The sequence below is a fragment of the Vulpes lagopus genome, chromosome 24 (assembly GCF_018345385.1).
Source record: "Vulpes lagopus strain Blue_001 chromosome 24, ASM1834538v1, whole genome shotgun sequence".
Lineage (NCBI taxonomy): Eukaryota > Metazoa > Chordata > Mammalia > Carnivora > Canidae > Vulpes > Vulpes lagopus.
This window is the reverse complement of record NC_054847.1, coordinates 30,537,881-30,552,962: the sequence shown is the minus strand read 5'-3', so window position 1 is coordinate 30,552,962 and position 15,082 is coordinate 30,537,881. Positions and strand designations below refer to the sequence as shown.

General features: G+C 54.0%; 1 protein-coding gene across 3 annotated transcripts in view; it reads right to left on the bottom strand.

Moving 5' to 3' along the window:
* LYPD6B (LY6/PLAUR domain containing 6B) overlaps positions 1-8,134 on the bottom strand; it is a 167,698-nt gene extending 159,564 nt beyond the window's left edge. For all 3 annotated transcript variants that reach the window (XM_041739273.1, XM_041739272.1, XM_041739271.1), the window contains exon 1: positions 8,063-8,134. The gene's annotated coding sequence lies outside the window, so the exon portion shown is untranslated. The remainder of the gene's footprint in view (positions 1-8,062) is intronic.
* Between the last annotated feature and the right edge of the window lie 6,948 nt (positions 8,135-15,082).

Genomic DNA, 15,082 nt, shown 5'->3' with positions numbered 1-15,082 from the left:
TATTTCATTATTTTAGGTATTTAATTGTGTCACTTCTAGAATTTCTATTCTAAGGAAATCATTGCAGACCTGCACAGAGATTTAGCTACAAGAATGCACATGACAAGAGTTGTCTATAATACTAAAAAGCTGAGTTCAAGCTAAACGTGCAAGGTACAGCCTCATGAGGAAATACGCTGGCCATTAAAAATAATGTTGTGGGGACGGCTGGGGGGCTCAGCGGTTGAGCGTCTGCCTTCAGCTCAGAGCATGACCCAGGGGTCCCAGGATCGAGTCCTGCATCGTGCTCCCTGCGTGGATCCTGCTTCTCCCTCTGCCTATGTCTCTGCCTGTCTCTCTCTCTCTCTGTCTCTCATGAATAAATTTTTTAAAAAATTAAAAATGCATAAAAAATAAAAATAATGTTGTACAGGAATATATGATGGCATGGAAAATGATTTTAAAGGTCAAGCTTTAAAAAAAGAGTTTTAATACAGTTGAAAGGGATCATTTCATTTTTGTAAACATATATAGATACGCACATATATAGACAAACATGCTCAGAAGAAACGAGAATGGTTCAACAGTGACTCTCTGTGTGGTGGGAAAACAGCTGATGGGGGGGACAATCTGTCCTTTTCCACATTTTCTACAATGAACATGTATCACCCTGGTAGTAAAAAAAAACCAAAAAGATACTCTTTTGAAAAAGGTGAAATCATCTAATTTCAGATGGGAAATCTTTTTACTTAGGACTTGAAATAAAGTCCTCACGTGGTTGAGTGTGTTTACACTTAGCTCTGAGCTTCCTGGCTGCCGAGGCAAAAAGGGAACTATACGGAGTCATCTAGATGGACCTGTTTTAGATCGCCTCTGCCCCCGGGAACTGCAAGACGGGAGCCCGCCTCTCCGCAATCTGGATCCCTCCCGTGCAGGCCAGGCGGTGGGGCCCCAGGCCTCACTGCTGTCCTCCGGCTGCGATCAGAGGAGCTGCCCCCCCCACAGGACACGGAACACCCCCCTCCCCCCGTGTCTTCTCCATAACGTTCTTCCATCCCTGTTCTTCACCACAGAACACGTTCCCCGAATGTCCCCAGTGTGACACCAGTGAGGCAGCCTCTGACCTTTATGCAGTATTTGATGGTGTCACTGTTTCTTCACTGTATGAAGAAGGACACTCAGAAGGGCCTCAGGATGGAGTCGGTCTCGGAGAGTGGTAGATGCAGCACGCTTTGAGAATGCACGTTTCTTTTTTAAAGATTTTATTTATTTATTCATGAGAGACACAGAGAGAGGCCGAGACCCAGGCAGAGGGAGCAGCAGGGTCCCTGCGGGGAGCCTGGTGCAGGACTCAATCCCAGGACCCCGGGGTCACGCCCTGAGCCCAAGGCAGGGGCTCCACCGCTGAGCCCCCCGGGTGCCTCCCAAGAAAGTACATTTCTTAATAATAGGTCTGCTCACGAGACCTCAGAGAAGAGACAGTAGGAAAAGTTGGGTCAGTGGCTATGGATCGCTGCTTGGAGACTTCCATCGGGTTTTAGAGCAAGACCCCAGTGTTGCTAAAGCTAACGCTGCCAGCCCTGAACTTGCCTCCAGAAAGCTGAGCCTCGCTAGGAGGAGAGGGAGCTTCCAGAACATACACGACCTCCTGGTCAGAGGCAGAGCCCCGGAGGCGGAGGCATGGGATGGGGCTGGGGGCTGCGCCTATTACCCCCTGTGCATGGCCAACCTCGCTATAGAAATCATGTAAGTTAGATCCTCCTCTACATCCCACCTACAGTTCTCCCAAGCCCCATGGATCCAAGTCACTCCCAGAGGCAGCAGAGATTTTGCAGGGCGTGGGAGGCTACTAAAATAGCACACTCCTCCCTCCAAATGCCCCCCCAACACCTTCTGCTCCATGTGTCTGATGCTTATCTCCAAGGCCCAAATCAAGTCTTTCCTGCCCCCCGTGTGGCCTTCCTTTCCCCTGCGGCCTCCAGGAGCACCTACCCACCGCATACCCACGGACACCCACTTTGCGGGTCACGTGTCCCTGGTCAGGCTGCAGGCTGTAAAACACGAGGCATCTCGCTGGCGCCTGACACCGTGTGCGTCTTACGCATGGGCACTTGTCTAAGGGGACAAGTTCATCTAACCCGCCCAGCTTATCTACTTCCCAAAGCAAACACATGGCTGTCAAGCCCTGTGCTCCTAAGCAGATAAGTTGATAGCACGACTGTCAGCAGAGCAATAGTGCTAAAAGTCCAGCGTTTCTTGACTGGGAATACAGCTTTCTAGAGCTATTGCAACAAATTAATTTTGTTGTGCTGACCACCAGGGACAGAAAGAAGGAAATATTCTTCTTGGGGATCTCTGGGTGGCTCAGCAGTTTAGCGCCTGCCTCCAGCCCAGGGTGTGACCCCGGGGTCCCAGGATCTAGTCCCACGTCAGGCTCCCTGCAGGGAGCCTGCTTCTCCCTCTTCCTGAGTCTCTGCCTTTCTTGCTCTCTGTGTCTCTCATGAATAAATAAAATCTTAAAAAAAAATTTTTTTTAATTTCTTCTTGACGTCTACGGCATTCACCATCTTTCAGAAAATAAACATACACACATAGCTAATTAGGATAATGCATTATCAATAGGGCAAAAGTGGGAGGACACATAACAATCACAAAGCCCTCAACAGTGTTCCTCAAGAGATGGCTGCAATTCCCATCCCACTGAGGTTGGGCCACACAGCTGGATACAGTGTCTACCAAAAGACAAGGCTCCCTTCCTCTGCTCTGCACAGATCTGCCCACCTGAAGAGCCCCAATCTCTGCACGCAGCCACTGATTTGCAGAACATGCCACACAGTGCAGCCCAACTAGTGTGTGACACTGGCCAGAGCCGTGGGGAAGCTGAAACATGGCCAAAGGAAGCAGCGTGACACCAGGCCAAGCTGAGGTACCAGGACAGCTGTCCTGAAACCTTTGCAATGGGAGCTTGTCTAGTGAAAGACAGGCTGGAAAAACATCTTCCACACTGCAAAAAAACAACCCGTTGGTGGGTCGTAAAATCAATTCAGAGGTACAAGACTTACAGTAAATTTTGTTTCATAAAATGTCTGTCGTGAGTATGAGCGTGTATACGTGCACGCGTGTATGCACGTGTGAACACGTCCTGCGTCATGCACACAGATACTTGTCAAAACAGTCTGTGAGGCTGAAAATCAAATTATTTGAGATATTATAGAAGGAGTCATTTCAATTCAATAGAAGGAAAACATCTCTAACAAATAAAACTATCTCATGCTGAGGTTTATCATTTTGAACGGCAGAGAGTTTGCAGCCCCTGAGAGACTTCAAGCAGTGCCAAAGCCATAGATTGACATGGAGGATATTCATTTTAGTAGAAAGTTAAATGAGATGAACTCTGTTTTCTCCCCATTCTATGACACTATCAGTCTAGATCAAAGGCAATCAAGTATTCCTGAAGGCACAATTTGGAGAAAATAACCCCATGGAGTCACAAGGGTGAATGTATACAGCCTCAAATTTTATTTGATGGTTTATGCTGGAACAGCATCTCTGTGATGGGGAAAACTGGTAGGGAGACTTAGACCAGGGTTCTCAGCCTAGATAGACATCAGAATTACCTGTGGAGCATTTAAAAGATACCCATGCTTGGATCCCCAAATATATCAATTAAAACACTGGGGCCCCAAATTTGTATTTTGTTTAATGTTCTTTAGGCCAGAGTTGAAAACCACTGATTTAAAGGTACAAAATGTATAAATGGCATTTTATAAAGCACAGAGGGAAGGGAAACAGCCTCAGGATTTACATGAAGAGCCTCACTCCCATGCTCACAACAAATAAAAAACAAGATAAATGGCAAGTCCAGAACTTTCTTGAATCCACTGAAAGTTGAGGTCACAGGGAAACAAACTAGCCCTAAATCTAAGGAGAACCAGACACCTATAGGAAGAGGGGAGACAAGCACGTATTTACCTGAGGCAGATGCACCTGGACACTGGCTAACAGGCATCAAGTAGCAAATAACAACAGAATACTGCTGGAAAGGTGGAAGAGCATGGAGCCAGACCACTGTGAGGCTAAAGGAAGACCTAAGACTGACACTGAGATAGACATTAGACAAAATTCTCTAGCACACCAGCCCCAACTCTAAACTCAAAGTATCACAAGAGGAACTAGAAGTGGGTGGTGCACGGAGAAGAACCATACCAACAACAAACTTCTAATTCAGTTCAAATCCTGATTAGAGTGATCAAGCCCCCACACTCATGGTCTAGCAGAAATAGAAAGGCACTCCCATTTCCAGACATAAGAACTATTTATTTTAGACTCCCATGTCCTACACAGGGTGCCCAGTTCCCAACAAAACATAGAGAGCATACAAGAAGCAAGAAAAGGGGCACCTGGGTGGCTCAGTGGTTCAGCATCTGCCTTTAGCTCAGGTCATGATCCTGGGGTCCTGGGATCAACTCCCACATCGGGCTCCCCGCAGGAAGCCTGCTTCTCCCTCTGCTTATGCTTCTGCCTCTCTCTCTGTGTCTCTCATGAAAAAATAAATAATTTTTTTTTTTAAGAAAAGTCAAGAAAAAGACATCCCTGCCACATGGTGGCAATGAATTAAACCAAACTCAGATATAACACAGATGTTGAAGGTATCAGACACTAAATTTTAAATAACTTTAATTGTAAAATACCCTAATAGAAAGAGTGGGCAACATGAAAGATTAACTGTTGAATTTTAACAGAAAGATAGGAACTTTAAGGGAGAATAAAATGGAAAAAGAGAGAATAAAATGGAAAAACGTGAAAAGCTGAACAGAGTAACAGAAATGCAGACGGCTTTCAACATTCCTAGATTAGCAGATTTGACACAGTTGAGGAAAGAGTCAGTGATCTTGAGAACAGGTCAACAGGACTATCCACACTAAAACAAGAAGAAACAAAAGGAAGAATGAAACAAAAATTAAGAGTGTTCAACAGCTGTGGAACAAATTAAAATTTCCAATCTAGGTGTAATCAAGTTTTAGAAGGAGAAAAGAGAACAGAGCAAAAGAAATATTTTATGAAATAACCGTTGAGAATTTTCTAAAATTAATGACAGGCACCAAATCACAGGTCCAAGAAGCTCAAGAACATCAAGCAGGATGAGTACCAAGAATGTGCATACATGTGCACGTTAAGACAGCTTAAACCAAAGACAAAAAGAATATTGAATGCAGTGGTATAAAAATAAAACATTAAGTATAAAAGAACAGAGATAAGGATTATAGAAGTCATCTTGTCAGTAGCATGCAATGTTAGAAGCCAATGAAGCAATATCTTTAAGGTGCTTAAAGAAAAAATAAACTGTCACTCAAAATTCCATACCCAGTAAAAATATCTTTCAAAAATAAAGGAGAAAAAGAACTGGCATAGACAAACAAAAACTAAGAGAATTCATGGCCAGGACACCTACACTATGAGAAATGCTAAATGAAGCTTTTCAGGCAGAAGTAATACAATGTCAGAAAGCTGGATCTACACAAAGACATGAAAAGTGCTGGAAATGGAATAAATGAAAGTCAAAAGCAATTCATCTTTTTTTCTTATTTTTAATTGCTATAAAATATAACTGAATGTTTAAAGCAGGAGTCAGCAAAGTATGATTTACAAACCAAATCCAGCCCATAGTCTCCTTTAGTATGACCTATAAGCTAAGAATAATTTTTATATTCTTTAAGTGTTGTTTATAAAAAAAAAAAAAAAAGAAAGAAAGAAATTATCCAACAGAGACCAAATATTGCCTCAAAGCCAAAAATATTTACTTTCTGGGCTTTTAGACAAAAAATTTGCTAACCCCTGGTCTAAAAAATAACAGCAATGTTTTATTTACAATATACGTAAAAGGGAGATGATAGTAACAATAAACATGAAAGATAGAAAGATTGGAAACATACAGCTGTTAAGATCCTTATACTACATGGGAAATAGTATAAAGACCGGATGACTGACAGCCTTGAACGGGCGCCCAGGTTGTCTACACCGTCCTGTGGACTTGGTTTAGGTGGCAGTGAGCAAGGGCAGAGAGGGTGCAGGGGACGGGTCCTATTTTTATCTGCTGAGAACACACTTTTCAGGGGGAAGTGGCCCTCCCCAGTCTCCATCACCTGAACTTGAGCTGAACCAATCGCCTGGGCCCTGGTGGCTCCTGGGTAGTCACTCCTCCTCAGGACACCCACTCCCTGTATCCTGAGGTGGCTTGGCCCCGCTTTGGTCTAGTACATCAGTAAGATACGCTATGAGGACGATACAGCTGGAAGAGGAGCGAGCCCCCACCCCTGCCCTCTCTGAAGGAGCAGACAACCTCGAGGGTCCCGGTACTATTTACCCTCCACACTAAAAATCAGTCAACACAGCAGGTGAAAAGCCCCAAAATACGTATGAGCGAGAATGAGCCTCCCGACCTCATCCTATGAGCCCCTGGATGCAGCTATTCCTGAGGCCAAAACCGTCAGCCTTTTTCATTTCGGCGACCGCATTTCTAATACTGCATTCAGGTGATTCTCAAGGGACCAACACCCAACTCAAAAGAACTCTGACAAACACAGTGGAGAATGATGCCAGCCGGCCGGTGACACCCCTGGGTGTGGGGCCTATGTCCTGGCACCTGTCCATCGTCTGTCCCTAGGATGGCAGCAGGAGCTAAAGCAGCCTGCACGCAGCCTAGCAGTGAACCAGTCAGTGATTTAAAAACAAATGCCAGGGATGCCCGGGGGCTCCGGGGTTGAGCACGTGCCTTGGCCCAGGGCGTGACCCAGGGTCACGGGATCGGGTCCCCTGTCCAGCTCCTTGCGTGGGGCCTGCTGCTTCCTCTGCCTGTCTCTGCCTCTCTCTCTCTCTGTGTCTCTCGTGAGGAAATAAATAAAATCTTAAAAAAAAAAAAAAAAAAACACGAGTGCCAGCCCTGAACCCCCATGCACACTCCTCACCCCCACCCCCGGGCTTCCCCCCAAGGAGGGTCATCTGAGCCTCTGAGGATCCCCCTCCTGTTGGGAGGCGCGGAGACCCTGGGAGGAGACCAGGGCTGCGTGACCACGCAGGGAAAGTGCACAGGACCTTCCGCAGCTCTGGGCCGTGTGCTTTAGGGACATCAGGTAACTTAAAGCCATTTTAACGCTCAAAATGCCCATTTTGGGGCAGCCCGAGGGGTCTCAGGGGTTTAGCTCCACCTTCAGCCCAGGGAGTGACCCCGGGTCACGGAATCGAGTCCCGCGTCGGGCTCCCTGCATGGAGCCTGCTTCTCCCTCTGCCTGGGTCTCAGCCTCTCTCTGTGTCTCATGAATAAGTAAATAAAATCTTTTTTTTAAAAAAATGCCCATTTTGCTTTCGGGGAAACTGAGCATCCGCGAGGTCACGCTGCGCAAGGCCAAGTGGCTGGGAACTAGAATTTGGGCGGCGCTCGAGGGCTTTCCCCGCTCCCCCTCGGGCCGCTGGCTGCTGGCGGGTGCAGGCGCCCCAAGCCCCAAGCCCCGGGGCACAGGCCGCCGCCCTCCAGCCTCCGAGCGACCCCGCCCCCAGCCCGGGACCCCGCCGCCAGCGCCGGTCTCCTCCTCCGCAGCAGCGCGCGGGGGCGGGGCCCGGAGGGGGCGGGGCCCGGAGGGGGCGGGGCCCGGAGGGGCGGGGCCCGGAGGGGCGGGGCCCGGGGGCGGGGCCCGGAGGGGCGGGGCCCGGAGGGGCGGGGCCGGTATGGGCGGGGCCGGTATGGGCGGGGCCTGGATGGGGCGGGACCGGGAGGACCCGGCGCCAACCCCGGTGCAGAGCCGCGGGCGCACAGGGAGTTGCCCTCCGCTCCCGCCGCCCGGACACACAGCCCCAGCCCAGAGCCCCCCCTGCAGTCCCGCCGCCCGGACATCCCCCTACCCGGACACACACACAGCCCCGCCCGGACCCCTCGCAGCCCCGGACCCCCTCCCCCGCCGCCCCGCGCTCTCCGCAGCGCCCCCGCCCCGCCAGCACCACGCCAGCCGTGCTCGGCGGCGCCCTGGCCACGCAGGAGCCCCGCCCGGTGCAGATGTTCCCAGGTGTTGGGCCCGCGGACCCCGCTCACCTGCGCCGCCCGGCCTGTGGGCGCCCCCGCCCGGCTCCGGCTCCGGCTCCGGCTCCCGCTCCGGCTCCCGCTCCGGCTCCGGCTCCCGCTCCCGCTCCGGCTCCCCGCCTGGGTCCGAGCTGCGGCCGCGCGGGGCGGGGCCCACGGGGGCGGCTCCTCCCCGCCGAGCACCTGGGGCGTGCGCACCGACCGGCCGGGACAGGTGGGGCCCCTGGGAACCTGGGGGTCCTCCGCCGGGTCGCGGGGGCGCGGGCGAGCTGCCGTCGGCCCAGCCAGCGACCCGGCGGCGGACCGCGGGGAGGCCAGCCCCCCGCTGGGGGGGGGGTGCAACCCGAGAGGCGGCGCCGAGCCCGGTGACAGCGCTGGGGCCGCGCGCACAGGTGCGGCCGCCCGGCCCTGGGGAGGCGGCCCCTCCCGACGTCCCCGCCGAGCCTCCGCGCCTCGGCCGACCCCAACCCTGCGGTGAAAGGAGCTGGAGGTCCGTACGGCCGCTCCGGATGCGAGCGGAGGAGCCCCCGCCGTGGCCGCGGAGCCCGCACCCCCTGACGCCGGGCCGCGCTCGAGCCCCCGCCGCCCGCCGCACGGCGAGCTCCTGAGTCCCTGCAGGCCCGGGGCCGCCCGCACCGCCTCGCCTGCTCCTGCCCCGGCCCCTGCGGCAGCTGGCTGGGGGGACGCCGGCACCCCCGGGCATCCCCCTAAGCCGTCCGGCAAACCGCTGCCTTCCCACGACGTCACGGGCAGGGGTACCCCGAATACAAGGCTGTCCCGCCAGCTGGCACCTGTGCACACTGCCCAGTTGGTACGAGCCGCCCGATCCCACCCCGCCGCGGGTAGCAGAGCCGAGCCTGGGGCGTTCGAGGTGCTGCTGGGCCCCGAGGCGGGAATAGGACCCCCACGGAAGGGCAGCCCGGGGCCCAGCGGCTTAGCGCCGCCTGCAGCCAGGGCGTGACCCGGGGTCCCGGGGTCCAGTCCTGCATCGGGCTCCCCGCAGGGACCCTTGTCCCTCTGCCTGGGTCTCTGCCTCTCTCTCTCTGTATCTCTCATGAATCAATAAATAAAATCTTAAAAAAAAAAAAAAAAAAAAAAGACCTCCCACGGAAATGGGGATAGGATTTGGCCCCCTGCTGAGATCTCTAGTCCGTCTTTCCAGGCCTCTCAGAGAGCTAGTGTCATATGAGCCACCCACACGTACTGAGGCCTTGATGGTTGGGGAAAAAAATGTGAAAACAAAACAAAAGGGGTGCGGGGCACCTGGTTGGCCCAATCAGTAGAACATGCGAGCCTTCATCTCAGGTTTGTGAGTTTGAGCCCTGTGTTCGGTATAGAGGTTATTATGTAAAATAAATAAAATAAAATCCATTTAAAAAAGATATATCAAAATAGGCTACGTACAAAGTGTGGTATGTTCTTTCCATCAAACAAATGGTTTTAACACGCCCGTATACACACACGCACAATGATGTGTGATGCTGCTACTCACACATTAATTTCAAGATTCATTAAAGAAATTCATTATAAGCGTGCTACAGGAAATACCGTATAACTGTAAAATTGCGTGGAGAACATTCGTACTGAGAACTATGTCAGTCCACTTCCACGGCCGTCTATTAAACCTCAAAGGCCACAATTAGAAGCTGTCTGCTAAGGTGAGGTCATGGCCAAGTGGCAAGCTCCAGCCCTGCCCCAATAGGCTCATTTAGGGCCTGGACCCCCACCCCATCCTGCCTTATCAGTGAGCCCTGCACAGATGGGCGTTTCAGATGTGGTGTGGCCTGGTTGGTGGCTTCACACTGGGCAAGGCCAACCTGGCAAAAAAACTCACAGAGAACGCCCCGCCTAGGTGTGCCCTCCTCCAGCTGTATCCCCTACGTGGTACGCGGGGAGGGGAGGCTGGGTCCCAGGGTGGGGCTGTGAAGGGTCCTGCCATCAGGACAGCCATGGAACCAGCACACAGGCTGGGCTCGGGGGCCCCTCCGAGTCTCATCTACACAAAATGGGCCGGGCCCTTCTTGTGTGTGGCCAGTTTCAGTCGGCGGAGCATGTGATCCTCTGTGATTTAGGATCCTCCCACTCTGCGTGTGATCTTGGCTGGGCCAGTCTGGTAAGTGATGCCACTCAAACGGGCCTGGGAATCTTCATCAGGAAGGCACAAGTTCTGCCCTGACATTCATTCATTCTCTCTCTCCCCAACCCCTACCCCCACCCCAACCCTCCCAGGGCTTGCTGAGTAGCCCTGGGCACATCCCCTAATTGTCTAACCGTGCATTTCCTCCACTTGGGACACCTGCGAGCATGAAATCAGGCAAGATCTCTGCTGGAAGTTCTTTGCCTGAAAGGGTTTACCTGAAATATGAAGGCCTGGTACCATTGTGAGGTTAAGTGAAATAATGCATAGGAGATGCTTGAGCACAGCACCACGCACTGAGCACCTGCTCAATAAATGGTTCTTTCACTATCTTTCATGGGGCTCAGACGGGCAGCGCGGAGAGCCAGCTAATGTCTGAAGACACGCTGGAAATAGGACAAAACCACTGGCAGACTTTTTGAAAGATCTAGAATAAATTAACGCCTGCAAGTGACCATGTGTGTTACTCTTCTCTACCAGTCCCTAGGAAGGTGATATTTGAACTAAGAAATCTTCAGTTTCTTCTCTATCTCTTGTTCTCTGATCATATAGTGGAAGAGAAATCATCCAAAGGAAAACCAAAAAAAAAAAAAAGAAAGAAAAAGAAAAAAAGAGTCTCTGAGCCTCGGGATAGTCTTTACCCTCTTTTCCTACCTTTGCCTAGGGCTCAGTCCGTGCATTAACACTGTACGTCGTTTCCTGAGCACATTTTTCAATGAAACAATACATGTAAAGGCTGTAGGATAGTTCCTGGTACATAGTAGCTGCTCAGTTAATCATAACTAATATGGGAGGATGCAGGGAAGGGGACAGCAATACTAAGGTCGGAAACGGCCATGAGTTCAGGAAGGCAAATCTGATCATCACTTTATTAAGGTACCCGGAATTCTAAGTTCACTGGCTTTGTTATCAGACTGTTTGGGTTCAAATCCAGCCACCATTTAACAAAGGACATTAATCTCTCCAAGCCCTGGTTTACTCATCTATAAAATGAAGACAGTAACTCGTGGCCACAGGAGCTGGGAGGAATACAGGACAACCTTCAGTGGGCTGCTTCTTTCCACCTGGCACAGTGTTGGTGCTTAGTTAGGTCTCTTCTGAGCTCTGATTTCAGGGGGGTATGATTTCTTTTTTTTTTTTTAAGATTTTATTTATTTATTCATAGAGACACACAGAGAGAGGCCAAGACCCAGGCAGAGGGAAGCAGGCTCCCTGTGGGGAGCCCCATGCAGGACTCCATCCCAGGACCCCGGGGTCACGCCCTGAGCCCAAGGCAGACGCTCAACCGCTGAGCCCCCAGGTGCCCGGGCTGTGATTTCTTTTTTTTTTTTTTAATTATTTATTTATTTATGATAGTCACACACAGAGAGAGAGAGAGGCAGAGACACAGGCAGAGACACAGGCAGAGGGAGAAGCAGGCTCCATGCACCAGGAGCCCGACGTGGGACTCAATCCTGGGTCTCCAGGATCGCGCCCTGGGCCAAAGGCAGGCGCCAAACCCCTGCGCCACCCAGGGATCCCTGGGCTGTGATTTCTTAACCAAGGGGCCAGGCCTCCCCCCCCACCCCCCCTCAACTCTCCCCCCCTCCATCCACCCCCTCCCTCCACCCTCCACCCATCCCCCCTCCATCCATCCCCCCCCCCCCCCGCCCCCCACGGGAGGGTGGCCTGGCCTAGCCGCTCCCCCGCCAGCGCCCTGGTCCGCACCCCTCCTGCCCCAGGCCTTGCACCCCGGGGGGCTGTTCCCCCCCAATCCCTCCCCTGCCACACACACCCCCCCCCCCCCCGCGCTCATGCCAGCGGTTCAGGAATCTTGGATAAAGCCAGTGGGATGGCTCAGATTTCTCAGGTTTATTCCGTTGAATTTGGCCTTTTAACATAACATCCATTAGGCACTTTCCTTTTTTCTTCTTTTTTTGTGGATTTTATTTATTTATTCACGAGACAGGCAGAGACACCGCAGAGGAGGAAGCGGGCTCCCCGCGGGGACCCCGGGTCGCGCCCTGGGCCCAAGGCAGCCGCCCCCACCCCGAGGTGGCCGGTTCAGAGGAGCCTGCGCACCACGTGTCACCTGACCCTCCAGCCGCCCCGAAGAGCAGGGAGTGGGGGGCCGGCCGAGAAGCCTCCCTCCGCGGGGGCGTCAGCCCCCCACGACCCCGCAACGCCCTTGCGGAGCCGGAGCCCGGGGGGCGGGGGCCTTCCCCTCTGCATGCGCGTCACGGAAGGGGCGCTGCAGGGCAGCAGAGGCCGGGCTCGGGGCTGAGGTGCGGGCAGCTGGGGTCGGGGGATGCGGACAGCTGGGGTGGGGGGGTGCGGGCAGCTGGGGTCAGGAGGTGCGGGTAGCTAGAGTCGGGGGGTGCGGGCAGCTGGGGTCAGGAGGTGCGGATAGCTGGAGTCGGGGGGTGCGGGCAGCTGGGGTCAGGAGGTGCGGATAGCTGGAGTCGGGGGGTGCGGGTAGCTGGGGTCGGGGGATGCGGACAGCTGGGGTGGGGGGGTGCGGGTAGCTGGGGTCGGGGGATGCGGGTAGCTGGGGTCAGGAGGTGCGGGTAGCTGGAGTCGGGGGGTGCGGGTAGCTGGAGTCGGGGGGTGCGGGTAGCTGGGGTCGGGGGATGCGGACAGCTGGGGTGGGGGGGGTGCGGGCAGCTGGGGTCAGGAGGTGCGGGTAGCTGGGGTCGGGGGATGCGGACAGCTGGGGTGGGGGGGTGCGGGCAGCTGGGGTCGGGGGATGCGGACAGCTGGGGTCAGGAGGTGCGGGGTAGCTAGAGTCGGGGGATGCGGACAGCTGGGGTCAGGAGGTGCGGATAGCTGGAGTCGGGGGGTGCGGGTAGCTGGGGTCGGGGGATGCGGACAGCTGGGGTGGGGGGGTGCGGGTAGCTGGGGTCGGGGGATGCGGGTAGCTGGGGTCAGGAGGTGCGGGTAGCTGGAGTCGGGGGGTGCGGGCAGCTGGGGTCAGGAGGTGCGGGTAGCTGGGGTCGGGGGATGCGGACAGCTGGGGTGGGGGGGTGCGGGCAGCTGGGGTCAGGAGGTGCGGGTAGCTGGGGTCGGGGGGTGCGGGCAGCTGGGGTCAGGAGGTGCGGGTAGCTGGGGTCGGGGGGTGCGGGCAGCTGGGGTCAGGAGGTGCGGGTAGCTGGGGTCGGGGGGTGCGGGCAGCTGGGGTCAGGAGGTGTGGGCAGCTGAAGGATCTAGAATAAAGGAGATGCGGGCAGCTGGGGTCCCTGCGCCGGGAGTGAAGGGCGCTGCGTCCGGGCCCCGGGGGCATCTGCGCTGCCTGCTGGGGCTCCGTGCAGAGCCGCTTGCCCCCAGGCCCCTCTGCAGCCCGGCCCCGGGGGCGCCCAGCCGTGAGTCCCATCACGGGGCACGCGCCCAACCCCCGGGGAGGGAGGCCCCAGGGCCGGGGACTCTGGCAGGGGAGCCCGCACCCCACCGCCGGCTCACCCGCGCCGTGCCAGTCCCACGATGCACCGGTCACCCCGCCGACATCCTCCCAGGCAGCACCCCGAGGCCCGCTGCCAGGGCACAGCCGAGGGGGAGCCCCCGCGCCTTCCCCTTGATCCTGAAATCCGCTCTGCAGCCGGGGCCTCCCAGAGGACGGCCTCCCCGCGAGTGCACCTGCTTCGGCCTCAGTATCACCCGCATTTAAAGTTCTACCCAAGGCACCCTGGTACCGGGAAACTGCCTCTTCCGAGCTCCTTGGAGAACAAGGACTTCGAGGAGGATGGAGAAGACCTCATAAAAGCACATCATTTGCTGCGCCCTCAATCCACTTACAGAGCGTTTGTTTATTGGCCCCCATCCTTTCCATTTTTAATTGATTAAAGCAGTTTACCGCCTGGCTCTCCTGCAACATTAAGCAAAGCACGAAGGAGAAAAAGATTTTACACACACAGCGCCTGCGGGCCCAGGCCCAGAAGGCTCCCCCGGGGAAGGGAAGTCATCCTGCACCAGCCTGTCGTTCCTCCCCGAAGGCTCCACACCGTGACAGTCTCTCTTGGCCTTCACACCTGTACATTAACACTAATAACCCGGGACCTTACAAAAAAAAAGACTTTATTTATTCATTCATGAGAGAGAGAGAGAGGCAGACACAGGCAGAGGAAGAAGCAGGCTCCATGCAGGGAGCCCGACATGGGACTCGATCCTGGGTCCCCAGGATCAGGCCCTGGGCTGAAGGCAGCGCTAAACCACTGGGCCACCCAGGCATCCCCTAATAACCCAGGACTTAAACAGAAGCACAAACATACCAACCCTTCCCAAAAGATGATCTTCCAACATACGCAGGGCCGGTGCATTAGCTGAAGAGTGTCACGAAGAAATTCGGCTACTACACTAGTCTACTGACCTTTAACTCTATCTTACCTTAAAAAAAAAAAAAAAAAACGAGTTTAAGACACTTTCCTGGGGATCCCTGGGTGGCTCAGTGATTTAGTGCCTCCCTTTGGCCCAGGGCTGATCCTGGAGTCCCGGGATCGAGTCCGAGTCCCGCGTCGGGCTCCTGCATGGAGCCTGCTTCTCCCTCTGCCTGGGTCTCTGCCCCTCTCTCTCCCTTTGTGTCTCTCATGAATAAATAAAATCTTTAAAAAAAAAAGGACACTTTCCTATATCAGTTGCTATCATTTTCAGCGCTGAAGGAACAAAGGTCAGTTCAATATTCAGTTCTCTTGGTTCCTCAATAAAAAAACAATAAAAATAGATATTCAGGCAAAGTAGAGGGCAAAAAGGTCAAGGTTGACTTTACTCCTGCTTCAAGTCTGAGAGGCTGTCCACTAAAATGAACTCTTCTTTTGAGAAACAAACAAACAAACAAACAAACAAATAAATAATGGTTCATCCTAACGCTGGCCTTGAGGCCTTCAATGAGAATGCCTTTAGGATGACTCAGGAAAAACCAGACGAGA